The sequence below is a fragment of the Lithobates pipiens genome, unplaced genomic scaffold, assembly GCF_037356315.1.
Source record: "Lithobates pipiens isolate NorthernLeopardFrog02 unplaced genomic scaffold, aLitPip1_a1.2 Scaffold_16, whole genome shotgun sequence".
NCBI classification, from domain to species: Eukaryota; Metazoa; Chordata; class Amphibia; order Anura; family Ranidae; genus Lithobates; species Lithobates pipiens.
The window spans coordinates 110,301,258-110,314,323 of NW_027507748.1; the positions used below are offsets into that span (position 1 = coordinate 110,301,258).

General features: G+C 42.8%; 1 protein-coding gene across 7 annotated transcripts in view; it reads right to left on the reverse strand.

Annotated features, from left to right (window-relative positions):
- The window catches only part of CTPS2 (CTP synthase 2), a 453,041-nt gene that overhangs the window by 422,585 nt on the left and 17,390 nt on the right, over positions 1–13,066 (reverse strand). The gene's annotated exons all lie outside the window — the stretch shown is intronic.

The window sequence follows — 13,066 nt, forward strand, 5'->3', positions numbered from 1 at the left end:
TCTACATAATGGGTTTATTTACTGAAGGCAAATCCACTTTGCACTACAAGTGCACTGATGTAGATCTGAGGGGAACATCAAGGAAAATAAAAAAAACAGCATTTTTGCTTGTACATGATTTGATGATAAAATCAGCAGAGCTTCCCCTCATTTCAGATTCCCCTTTAGATCTACAGCGACTGCACTTCCAAGTGCACTTGCAGTGCAAAGTGGATTTGCCTTTAGTAAATAAACCCCAATATCTTACAGCTATGCACTTTCTTCTTGAGTAGACCAAGTACTTATCTATGACTTACCTCCCTGTCACTGTAAGTCTCTGAGCATACCTCCCAGTCCCAACAATTTTAGATGGGAATGAGGGACATCTACTAACAAACGTATTTAGGCATAGGACACGCCCCCTGCCACACCCCTTTAAAAAGGAGAATTAACCAAAAAAAAAAGATTAATTAAATCCACAAGGACTTTTTTTTAACCACAACTATTCCTTTATATTGGCTTTTAAAATGTACAAATGCAGCAATTTAGAAATTGGATGAAAGGTTCAGCTCTGGGAAACACTTTTTGAAAGATAAAAAGTGCATTTTACATACAACTATATAGATCAGACCAAAATGAGGGACAAATGAGGAGGGAAGAGGGACAGAGGGACAATGCTACAAATCAGGGACAGTCCATCGAAATCAGCGACAGCTGGGATCTACGCTCTGAGTGCGTTGCCTCACTTAATCCTCTCCCCGCACCGCCACTGCTCATATATCCCATTGATCATGAAACCAAAATTATGGCAGAGGGATACTAACTCCTGATTGGATGGAGTGACATGTAATTACAAGGCAGGTTGTACTGTGTTCAAAGGGATATATGAGTAGCTGTATTACAGGTAGAAAGTAAAGTATGCCCCCCCAATATATCAGAGACACTGTACTGCCAGCAGGTCCCATCCATAGCTAGTAGGCCACAGAGGGTGTCTGGGAGCGAGTAGTCCACTCGTTCCATTATAGCCCTCCTGATCTTCCACCAGATCTGACTTTGTACAGCTATTTGTACACATTCATTTAATCTTAATCTTTTTCTTTTTTCTTTTGCATCATTCTAGATAATAAAAATATAACTTTAGGTGATAATTCAACTCACTGCTGCCCAATTAAATAGAATTCACTCTCTCTGGGAACTGTCCACGAGAGCTTGGCAGCATTTTAAAGCCTTCAAGCACCCCACTAATGGCTTGTACACACAATCCGAAAATCGTACGGAAAATACAGATTTCTACACGATCGTACTATAAATCGGATCATTAGTACACAGCTTTTCTAGCACCGATCACGGCAGCTCATCAGATATTATTCGATCGGACATGCACGAAACTGTACCTTGTACGATACCAGATCGTACGATTTTCGTTTAGTCAGTACAGTTGTTGTCCGAAAATACAATACAAATAAACTACAACACATTACATCACTTCTGATTTTTTTTTTTTCTGTGGTACGAGATTTTTCCTGATTTTAGTAACCTATTTAATTTGTACTTGCGACTAGTAAGCAAAAAAAGTCGGACGATCTGTCGTCCCTATTTCTAATCGCGTGTACGGGGCATTAGTCTCCCATAGACCGCTCCCATTTAACAGCTCTTTGCTGTATTTTTGTCTATGTACCATTGTTGCAATCTGTTGAAACTGTCATCTCTGGGTTAATACAGGGCTTGACAAATTTGCTTTGAATCTAGGAGGCAGCTAAAAAAAAGTTGGGAGCCAGGATTTTTTTTAACTAACAAATCTTATGGGTAGAACACGTAACATGTTCCCGAAGGTGAACTTATGCTCTAACCCTTTCACAGCCAGAGCTGTTTTTACATTTTTTGCACACGTTTAACCTCCCTGGCGGTATCATTATGTCCGATTTTTGAAGCGGTACAATTGTTTTGCATGGAAATTTGGCGTTTTATATTGTAGTCCTGTAATTCTTAGGAATCACTCACTTAAATCTGTCCAAACCAGAGTCTAGCAGACATCCCGTTTATGATAACATTTAAAACACAAAATCATGAATTATAATATGATAAATAACCATAAGTAATTATAACAAATGATAATATAATAAAAATTATTCAATAATGTAATCAAATCAAAAACACAGAAATTTGCTGAGTTGCCAAATTGTCGCTGTCGTCACTTTCACTATTTGATGACGGATCTCCCCACAAATCACTATCCCTCAATTCTGCAAGTGATTCTAATTTATTATCGCTGTTTCCTAGCTGGTCTAAAACCACTTTTGATGTAAAGGGACACTTTTTGGTTGCTATGGACAATCTCCAGTTTCCAGGCAGAAAGAACAGTTTTTATAATATGTCAGCATGCAGGGCACTGGACAAAGCATTAGGGACAAAAGGGATGTGAAATAATTTGATACAGTAATGTAATCTGTAAGATTACAGTGTACTGTATGTATTGTGTATTTTTCCCTTTTTGAGTTTGGCGCCGGGTTCCCTCCCCATGCGTTACGACGCTCGCAGGGAACAGAGCCCGGCACAGTGATAGATCGAGCGGAGTACACAGCCAGCATACACAGCGGGGAGACATCACAGGATCCTGGGGACAAGGTAAGTAACTTTTGCCTGGATCCTGCGATGCGATCCCGAGTGTGGCTCGGGGTTACCGCTTTTGGTGCTGAAAATTCACCCCGAGCCACACTTGGGAATACCGCCAGGGAGGTTAAAGATTGAAGATTACATAGAACCCCCAAACATTATATATTTTCTGAAGGCAGACACCCTAGAGAATAAAATAGTGGCAGCTACAATTTTTTATGTTACACGGTATTACCGCATAGGAAAAACGCATTTTCAGTAAAAAAACAAAACACATTAAATGGTCATTTTAGGGGACACAAAACGCAATAAATTATCCAATATTTTGTAAAATAGAAGCCAGGGCTGCAACGAGTAAATAGATGCCCAACATGTCAAACCTTAACCATGTCAGTACCCTATATGTTTTCCATAGGCGATGCTTTAAAAGCCCCCTATAAGTAATCAGCTTAGCGTTATGGAGGAGCTCTTGTGCTAGAATTATTGCTCTCATTTACACATGTAACATGTATTGCAATCAACGTATTCAGAAGTAGGCACCCCGCCATGTGCGTTTATGTTTGTATGTGTGTATATATGTGGAGGTGGGGTGGACTTCAATTTTCTTGGGGGGGGGGGGGGCTTTTATGTGCTTGGGTGTTACTTACATTTTTTTACAATTAAAAAAAATAAATTATATATATATATAATAACTTTTTTCCCATTACATAGGGGACATGTGATGATTGTTTTTAATGACAGGTTCTCTTTAATGAGACATCCAGGCGCAAGGTCAAAACTTCTGGTCACCATAGCGACCTGGTACCTGGGGTTTGTCAATCCCTGGGTTAATGTAACTAAAATTCAGTAAAAATTACCAACTAAAGCTGAGCTCCATGCAGATATAAAAGGCCAACATTACTGCTACTCTGAAATCATTAAAGATGAATAGTTCACTGTAGACGCCACTACTATAGTGATCTCCACTAGCTTCAGGTCCCATGCTGGGCGGTTGCCCTGGTGCATTCTGATCACAGGAGGTCAGCCACCGGGCATGGGTGCCATTTACAGAATGCTTTGGATGAGATGGAGAGGTAGGGGTGTTCAATCGCAAGATTGCATTGCATTAATTGAGAAAATGCAAAGCATTCTCCGAATGGCACACATGCACAGCGGCAGTGTTCACATTGCAGGAGGGCAGCTGCTGAGGGCAGGACCCAGAAGCTGGTGGAGATGACTGGAATAGCGGGGCCTTCTACAGTGATTTCATGCTTCTTGAGACATCCCACAGGAATGGTATCTGCATAGTTACTGTATCATTCATCTTTAATGATTATAAAGCTGCATTAATTTGTGCCTTTTAAATCTGCCTGGAGGTCAGCTCTATATTTCAGATCTACATTACATTTTGCCAAGTCTGGAATTCTTCTTTAATACATAACTAAATGTATTTTTTTTGGCAGGGTTTGGAATTTTCTGTCTAGTGTACAGCAGAGCTTAGATAAGGGAAGGGGAAAGAAGCATAAACAATCATGTGTGCTGCAGTGCAATGAGCAGGTTAATAAAAAAAAAAAAAAAAAAGAGAGAGCAGAGTAGCAGAAAGATGAGCTCATCAGTCTGCTGCTTCTCCTTTCACTGTCCAATCACAGGGTAGAAGTGGAAGGAGGCTGATAACTGAAACCGTAACAGCAGCAGGAAAAGTTAATATTTAAGTGGGTGTAAACCCAATGAAGTGACTGGCTTCAGGTGATATACAGAGATTATTATTATTATACACGATTTATATAACGCCAACAGTTTATGCAGCGCTTTACAATGTATAGGGGGGACAACACAATTACAGTACAATACAAAAGGTACAGGAGGGCCCTGCTCATAGAGCTTACATTCTAAAGGGAGGGGGTGGTGGTACAAAAGGTAACAGCTGCAGAGAATGATTTGAACAAATCCCCCTACACAAGTTGTACCTGTTTATCTGTTTATTGCAGTCTTCTCTACTCTACATCTGTTTGCAGTCCAGAATTTTTAAAGCTTGTCTGAGCTGTCAGAAAAAAAGGGTGCAGGGAAATGACACTCTGCAGATCTCAGTGAGGAGAGCTTTGAGAGTGTATTGGAGGTAAGGGATATACCCTCTTCACACAGCACACAGGAACAGAGCTGAGGTTATCAATCTGCTGGAGGTCCCCTCCCTGGCACCATTTTTCTCCTGGTGTCAGGAAAGCTTGTCAGAAGTGATTCATGCTGATAACAGAGGAATGAGGCAGCAGACAGAAATGACACTTAGTGCTCTTAATATTTATAAATATTCCATATTTCATGTCTGAGGTTTACAATCACTTTAAGATTATTTAGTCAGAGATAGATCCAAATATTTGATCAGATAATGATGATTCACTGCTCTTTATTTAAGCTACTTCAAAGGCTGTTTTGTCTGGCATTTTTATTGAGCAATTTCTTGTAATGACATCTGTGCCAAAAGGGAGAAACTTTAGACTTACAGTAGCTGAGCAACCACTTATAAAGCCAACAGGCCATCCATCATATTCAAGCCGCAAGGCAGCAGCTTTGTCCTTAGTTAAACAGAAATAGTATCAGCATTCTTCTCAACTTTGTCAAAAGACTTTTGTCAAATACTCGGTCCTACAGACACCTAGCTACAGCTTCTTATGGAAAAAAAAAATATCAAAGGCTGAAGCAATTGTGCCATCTCAGGCAAGACTGGGTGCCAAGCTGGGGTGCGCTTGGTTTAACTGGGAGGCCATGAGACCTGGGGGACCTTGCTCATCTTGTTGTCTATTATAGTTGAGCTTATGCTTCCTTCAAACTCATCTCCAGCTGAACTCTGAACATGCACTCTTTTTTTTTACTCCAATGAGCTGCTGATTTGTTTATGTAAGTCGCAGGGTGGCAATTACCTGGCTGGCAGATCATTGAAATAAAGAAAGAGCGCAAGTTCAGAAGTTGGCTGGAGATGAGTTTGGAGGAAGAGCTAATTTCTATTGTCTATATGGGTCTTACTCTTTCTCAAGCTTTTTGCCCCAGATGAACCCTTGAAATTAATTTCAGTTTTTGGGGAAACCCTGCTAAACCAATTGGCAGTCAGTGGGGAAAATGCCTCTTACATTGATGGCCAGGGGCAAGAATGCCCCACTTACAGTGGTGGTCAGACTACCACCCTTACAGACAGCTAAAAAGATCATTGGTGTCATGCAGCTGGCTTTGCCAATAGCACTGGCCCTGGAACTACGCTGGCATCAACAAATGGGAGGTCAACTAGCCTCAGCTCAAGGAACCTCTAGCAGCCTATGGAGAAACCTTAGAGTTCCACAAAACCCTGGATGATAATGACTGGTCTATATATACAGCTAGTAGCAAATACTATTTGTATATAACAAGCAGAATTTAACACAATGTTTAAAAAAGACTAGAGATAGTTTCCAATATGTGATATACAACAACTTAAAAAGGTAACTGAAAAAATGAATTTGTTTCATGCAGTCAATGAACTGAAAACAAACATCTACAATGCCAGGCCAGAGATCCTGGAAGAAACAGATAAGAGCACAGAGCTGGCCATAAAAAGCAGATATAGACACACCTTACTTCAGTGAGCTGTACTTCATTTAGAGTCAATTATATTTTTATTGTATTTTACAGACTAAAAAAGAACAGCACATGGGTGATGATCAGATGTTCTATACATTAAGCAATACAGTGTGGGATTCATGTCAAATACAAGTTCGTATGCCCTTTAGTGTGGCACGCGAGCGTACCCATCTTTCAAACCAAAAGTGGTTAAAACCATAGTGTATTGCATGACAGATTTATAGAGTATGTAGGAGATAAGGTGGATGGTGTTAGTGGTGTTGTCCCTGACCTCCGGGCCAGGGACGAACCCCACCTGATCTTAACCACTTCAGCCTCGGACCAATAAACACCTTAAGGACCAGGGGTCTTTTTACAATTTCGCACTGCGCTGCTTTAACTGGTAATTGCGCAGTCATGCAATATTGTACCCAAACGAAATTTGCGTCCTTTTATTCCCACAAATAGAGCTTTCTTTTGATGGTATTTGATTGCCTCTGCGATTTTTATTTTTTGCGATATAAATGGAAAAAGAGCGAAAATTTTGAAAAAAAAATGATATTTTCTTCTTTTTGTTATAAGAAAAATCGAATAAACTAAATTTCAGTCATACATTGAGGGCAAAATTTATTCAGCCACATGTCTTTAGTAAAAAAAATTTCAATAAGCGTATATTTTTTGGTTTGCGCAAAAGTTATAGCGTCTACAAACTAGAGTACATTTTCTGGAATTTACACAGCTTTTAATTTATGACTGCCTATCTCATTTCTTGAGGTGCTAAAATGGCAGGGCAGTACAAACCCCCCCCCCCCAAATGACCCCATTTTGGAAAGTAGACACCCCAAGGAAACTGCTGATGGGTATGTTGAGCCCATTGAATATTTATTTTTTTTGTCCTAAGGGATTGAATAATGACAAAAAAAAAAAATGTACAAAAAGTTGTCACTAAATGATATATTGCTCACACATGCCATGGTTATATGTGGAATTGCACCCCAAAATATATTCCGCTACTTCTCCCGAGTACGGGGATACCACTTTTTGGGAGTCTAGTCGCGCACGGCATCCCGAAAACCAATCACCACCTTCAGGATTTCTAAGGGTGCAAATTTTTGATTTCACCCCTCACTACCTATCACAGTTTCGAAGGCCATAAAAAGCCAAAATAGCACAAAACCCCCCAAAATGACCCCATTTTGGAAAGTAGACACCCCAAGCTATTTACTGAGAGGCATGTTGAGTCCATGGAATATTTTATATTTTGCCACAAGTTGCGGGAATATTACAAACTTTTTTTTTTTTTTGCACAAAGTTGTCACTAAATGATATATTGCTCACACATGCTATGGGCATATGTGAAATGACACCCCAAAATACATTCTGCTGCTTCTCCTGAGTACAGGGATACCACATATGTGGGACTTTTTTGGAGCCTAGCCGCGTACGGGACCCCGAAATCCAAGCACCGCCTTCAGGATTTCTAAGGGCATAATTTTTTTATTTTACTCCTCACTACCTATCACAGTTTTGACGGCCATAAAATGCCAAGATGGCACAAACCCCCCCCAAATGACCCCATTTTGGAAAGTAGACACCCCAAGCTATTGGCCGAGGGCCATCTTGAGACTATTGAATATTTTTTTTTTTGTCCCAAGGGATTGAATAATGACAAAAAAAAAAAAATTTTTTTTACAAAAAGTTGTCACTAAATGATATATTGCTCACACATGCCATGGTTATATGTGGAATTGCACCCCAAAATATATTCAGCTACTTCTCCCGAGTATGGGGATACCACATGTGTGGGACTTTTTGGGAGTCTAGTCGCGTACGGCACCCCGAAAACCAATCACCACCTTCAGGATTTCTAAGGGTGCAAATTTTTGATTTCACCCCTCACTACCTATCACAGTTTCGAAGGCCATAAAATGCCAAAATAGCACAAAACCCCCCCAAATTACCCTATTTTGGAAAGTAGACACCCCAAGCTATTTACTGAGAGTCATGTTGTCTGAACGAAAAAAAAGAGATTGATCGGTGGGTATGCCCACCATTAGATACCTCCCTTCATCCACCCACTTCTAATGATGGACATACATGCACCATTTATATATGCCGAAGCATGGGGGCATCCTCCCGCAAAAAAGTTATGCCGCGTACATACGTTCAAACTTTTCCATGGGCAAGCCCCCTGTCGGAATTTTGACCGTATGTACGCGGCATTAGGAGCAAAATCGCTCCTCCACCCCTTATGCCCCCATGCTTCGGCATATATGCTCTTTTTTAACTGTGGTGGTGAAATCACCTCCTACAGCACTGGAGTCACGGCTTTATATATCGTGGGAGCAAACGCTGTTGCTGTCAAGATAAATAAATCCACGCTGCAGCTGAATGGCGTACCTAAAAACATGAAAAATGGTTAACAATAACACAGTAAACAGTAAAGTATAAAAAATTAGAGAGAAGAGAGAGAGAGAGAGAGAACAATAAAACGACAACTATTTTTGGTTTTTATATTTTATATTTTTTTTGGTTTTTTTTATTTTACTTTTTTTTTTTTTTATACACTTTTTTTTGAACTGTAAACTGTAACTGTAACGGTTCGGGTCTCTCAAAATGCGATGGCATCTTGGGAGACCCTGTGTAAGTGTGCCTAGCCTGTGAAATGCTGTACCCTACGCTAATACTTCACTAGTTCATGGTAGCGTTCAAAACACTCACCCTGACAAAGACCAGGATTGCCAGGACAGCGTGGACAATAAGAACGGGTGTCACGCCTATATCCGCGCTTGCTACAGACACGACATCTTTTTTGGGGGGCTTGTTGGGTAGGGGTACTCGGGAGGACATAAGAATAATCCCTCTCATGCAGCCGGCTTACTGCATTTGGTTGGGAATGGTGAGGTACAGGACCCTCTGGATACAGAAGCTCTGTGACAACCTCTCTTTGGAAGAAAAGAAAGGTTAATGTCCCGCCTGAAGTTTTGTATAGCACAAAAGCATTCAGCAAAGCCAATTGAAATAAGTAAGCAGACACTTTTTTGTACCAGCGTCTGGTCTTACGGGAAGTTAGATACGGCGCCAACATCTGGTCATTGAGGTCCACCCCTCCCATATTTTTGTTATATTCGTGGACACAGAGGGGTTTCTCCACAATACCAGTCGCCGTAGAAATTTGGACCGTCGTGTCTGCATGAAGGGAGGTAAGAACGAAAACATTCTTATTATGCCTCCACTTCATAGCGAGCAAATTATTACACCGATAGCAGGCTCTCTCCCCCAGCCTAAGACGGGAATCTACAAGCCGCTGGGGAAAGCCCCGGCGATTAGGTCGCACGGTGCCACATGCTCCAATCTGATGATCAAATAAATGACTAAACAGTGGCACGCTGGTGTAATAGTTGTCCACGTACAAGTGGTACCCCTTTCCGAATAAGGGTGACACCAATTTCCACACTATCTTGCCAGCGCTTCCTATGTAATCAGGGCAGTTCTCCGGCTCTACGTGACTATCTTTACCCTCATAAACCATAAAGCTCCATGCATAGCCTGTGGCCCTGTCACAGCACTTATAGAGCTTGACCCCGTATCTGGTACGCTTGTTGGGAATGTACTGTTTGAATGACAAGCGACCAGTAAACTTAACCAGGGACTCATCAACGCAGACAACTTTTTGGGGAGTAAACAAGTCTGCAAAACGTTGGTTGAAGTGGTTTATGAGGGGCCGAATTTTGTAGAGCCGATCGTATTCAGGGTCTCCACGTGGACGACAAAGTTCATTGTCACTGAAGTGCAAGAACCGCAAGATCTGCTCGTATCGTTTCCTGGACATGGAGTTAGAGAACACGGGCATGTGGTCAGCCGGATGCGTGGACCAATAAGCCCGCATCCGCATGAATTTATGTGTGCCCATGTTGGGGGAAAGGCCCAGAAACGTCTTAAATTCGGAAACCGTAACTGGTTTCCAATCTCTGGCAAGAGACGGCAACTGGGGATTAGCGGCGATGCGTTGACCAGCATATAAATTGGTTTGGTCCACAATAGATCTATAGAGATCTTCCGTGAGATACAGAGAATAAAAATCGAGTGGCGTAAAATCATCTGTATCCACCTGAATACCGGGTTGGGCAGTGAATGGGGGAAGTACGGGTTCTGCAGAAGTGGTGGGCACCCATTGGGATAGGCGAATTCTGCAGGAAGGGCACTATGGGTACGACGGGCCTGTCTTTGTCTTCTTCTTGGTGGCAGCGGGACACTACTTGTGCTTGCCACCTCGCCAGCTTGAACTGCACTTATGGGACTCGCCACGTCACCACGTGATACTGCAGTGCTGGATGTACGTCCAGGGTGTACTAGGCCGCTGGTGCTTGCCAGTTCACCAAAAGGATGAGCGGCGCTAGTACTGGCTCTATACTCCATACGAGGGACTTGCGGTTCCTGCACCTCAACATCATCAGAAAATCGGGGTCGGGTACGCCTGACGTTAGCAGGGACCTCTTCTTCGTCGTCAGAGCTATCTGACATGGAGGCACTGTCCTCTACAGGTTCGTATTCTGAGCCTGAATCTGACAGATCAGTGTCTTCCTCTTCACTATCTGTCATGCTCAGAAACGTGTAGGCCTCTTCACTAGTGTACCTTCGCTTTGCCATTTTGGGCTCTAAATTTAGGGGTACAGTAGTGAGACTCACAGGTAAAAAAGCACCTAGCCTGTCAGCGACTGTATAAAACGCTACAAAAAAAACTGTTAGCGATCGCAGGGATCAGGCCTGACTCTGCGAACGCTGCAGTTATGTGTGTTGTGTTTTGTAAGTGACAGTGATCGATCGATACTGCACTTGGGTGGGCTGGGCTGGGTTGGGCTGGGCAGAGGGGCAAAACGCAGGTGCTAGCAGGTATCTGGATTGATCCTGCTAACAATGCGTTTTTTTAGAACCCTAAATTGCTGGGCACGCTAGTATAGATCTGATCAGATCAGATATTGATCTGTTCGGATACTATACCACTAAGGGAGGTGTATGCTTTGCGCGTGGGTGTTAGCGGTACTGGCACTAACCTAGCCTGGGGCGACGCAGACCCTTTCTGACCCTAAAACCAAATTTATATCACCCGCCGGATGATCAGGGGGTTAAACCTTTATTAGGTAATAAATGGCGGGTGCCCTGATGCTATAAAAAGCGAACTACCTAACCAGCGTCACCCGTAACACTTATACGGTGATCACTGGTGAAAGGGTTAACTAAGGGCAATCAGGGGTTAAAACCTTTATTGGGTATTTATATGGGGGTACCTGAAGCTTTATAAAAACCTGACGGGGAACCTAAATAACTAACTGGCTAACCAGCGTCACCAGTGACACTTATGCAGCGATCGCTGGTGAAAGGGTTAACTCTAGGGGCAATCAACCTTTATTAGGTTATATATCGGGGTACCTAACGCTATAAAAACCTGGCGTTGAACCTAAAAAAAAAACTAGCTTCCTAGCGGGACCAGTGACACTATTGCAGCGATCAGAAAAACGATCGCTTAGTGACACTGGTAAAAGAGGGTGAAAGGGTTAACTGGGAGGGCAATCAAGGGGTTAAACCTTTATTAGGGGGGGTAGGGGGCTACCCTGGACCTAAAGGGGCCTAACACTAGCTGCCCTGACACTTTTTACAGTCACAACTGACACTAAATGTAGTGATCAATAAATAAATGAACACTGCATTAGTGACACTGTGACTGGGGGGGGGCGGGGGTCCGATCGGGGGGGTGATCGGGGGGTGACTGGGGTGAAATGTGTGCCTGTGTGTACCTATGTGTCAGTGGACTGTTGGTGCACTTACTTGGACGTCTTCACTCCTCGCTGTCCGGTTCAAAAAGACCGCCACGAGGAGTGTGACATCACTTCCTCCTCCTGTGTTTACATTTTCACAGGGGAGGAAGTTCGTCACTGGCCAGGAGCGATCGAGAGGGGATGGCCAGAAACCAACGGCCATCCCCTCATCGCGGATCGCTCCGGCACCGAAAGGGACCGCCGTATCTAGCGGGAGGGGGTCCGATCGGACCCCCCACCCGCTAGAAGGCAGGCACGTACATCTACGTGATTGTGCCTGCCTGTGCCATTGTGTTGACGTACATTGGCAATACGGCAGTCCTGAAGTGGTTAAGCTGTACTTCATTTAAATCAAAGGTCTTAAGCCAGCAAAATGGTCTGGTCTGAAAGTGGTTAATGAATTTTTTTTTTTTAAATTCTGTTTATTGATTTTGCACATAACAAATAAAACAACTTACAGCCTATTGGGCATACCCAGGCTGATTATTACTACACTCCCTGAAGCAAACAGTCAGGGAACAAACAAACCCCCCCCCCTCCCCCCCAACATAAACAACCAAAAAAAATCCACCGTACCCTCTAGCACCACCACTCATTACTCAGGACAGTTTGCAAACTCGTTCATGCTCTACTGCAGACTACAGACAACCACAGGATGAACTATGCAAGCGGTGGTTAATGAATTTTAAAAAATCTGATACCTCTAACTAAATTCTAGTGGAACCAATTGCCTTCGGAAGTCACCTAATTAGTAAATAGCAAGGCAAGCATTCAAAGCATTCAAAAAAGCAGCCAAGAGGTAACTCTGGAGGAGCTACAGAAATTCCACAGCTCAGCTGGGAGAATCTGTCCACAGGACAACTATTAGTCGTGCACTCCACAAATCTGGCCTTTATGGAAGAGTGGCAAGGAGAAAGCCATTGTTAAAAGAAAGCCATAAGAAGTCCAGTTTGCAGTTTGCCAGAAGCCATGTGGGTGACACAGCAAACGTGGAAGAAGTTGCTCTGATCAGATGAGACCAAAATTTTAGTTTTTGGCCTAAAAGCAAAACGCTATGTGTGGTGGAAAACTAACACTGCACATCACCCTGAACA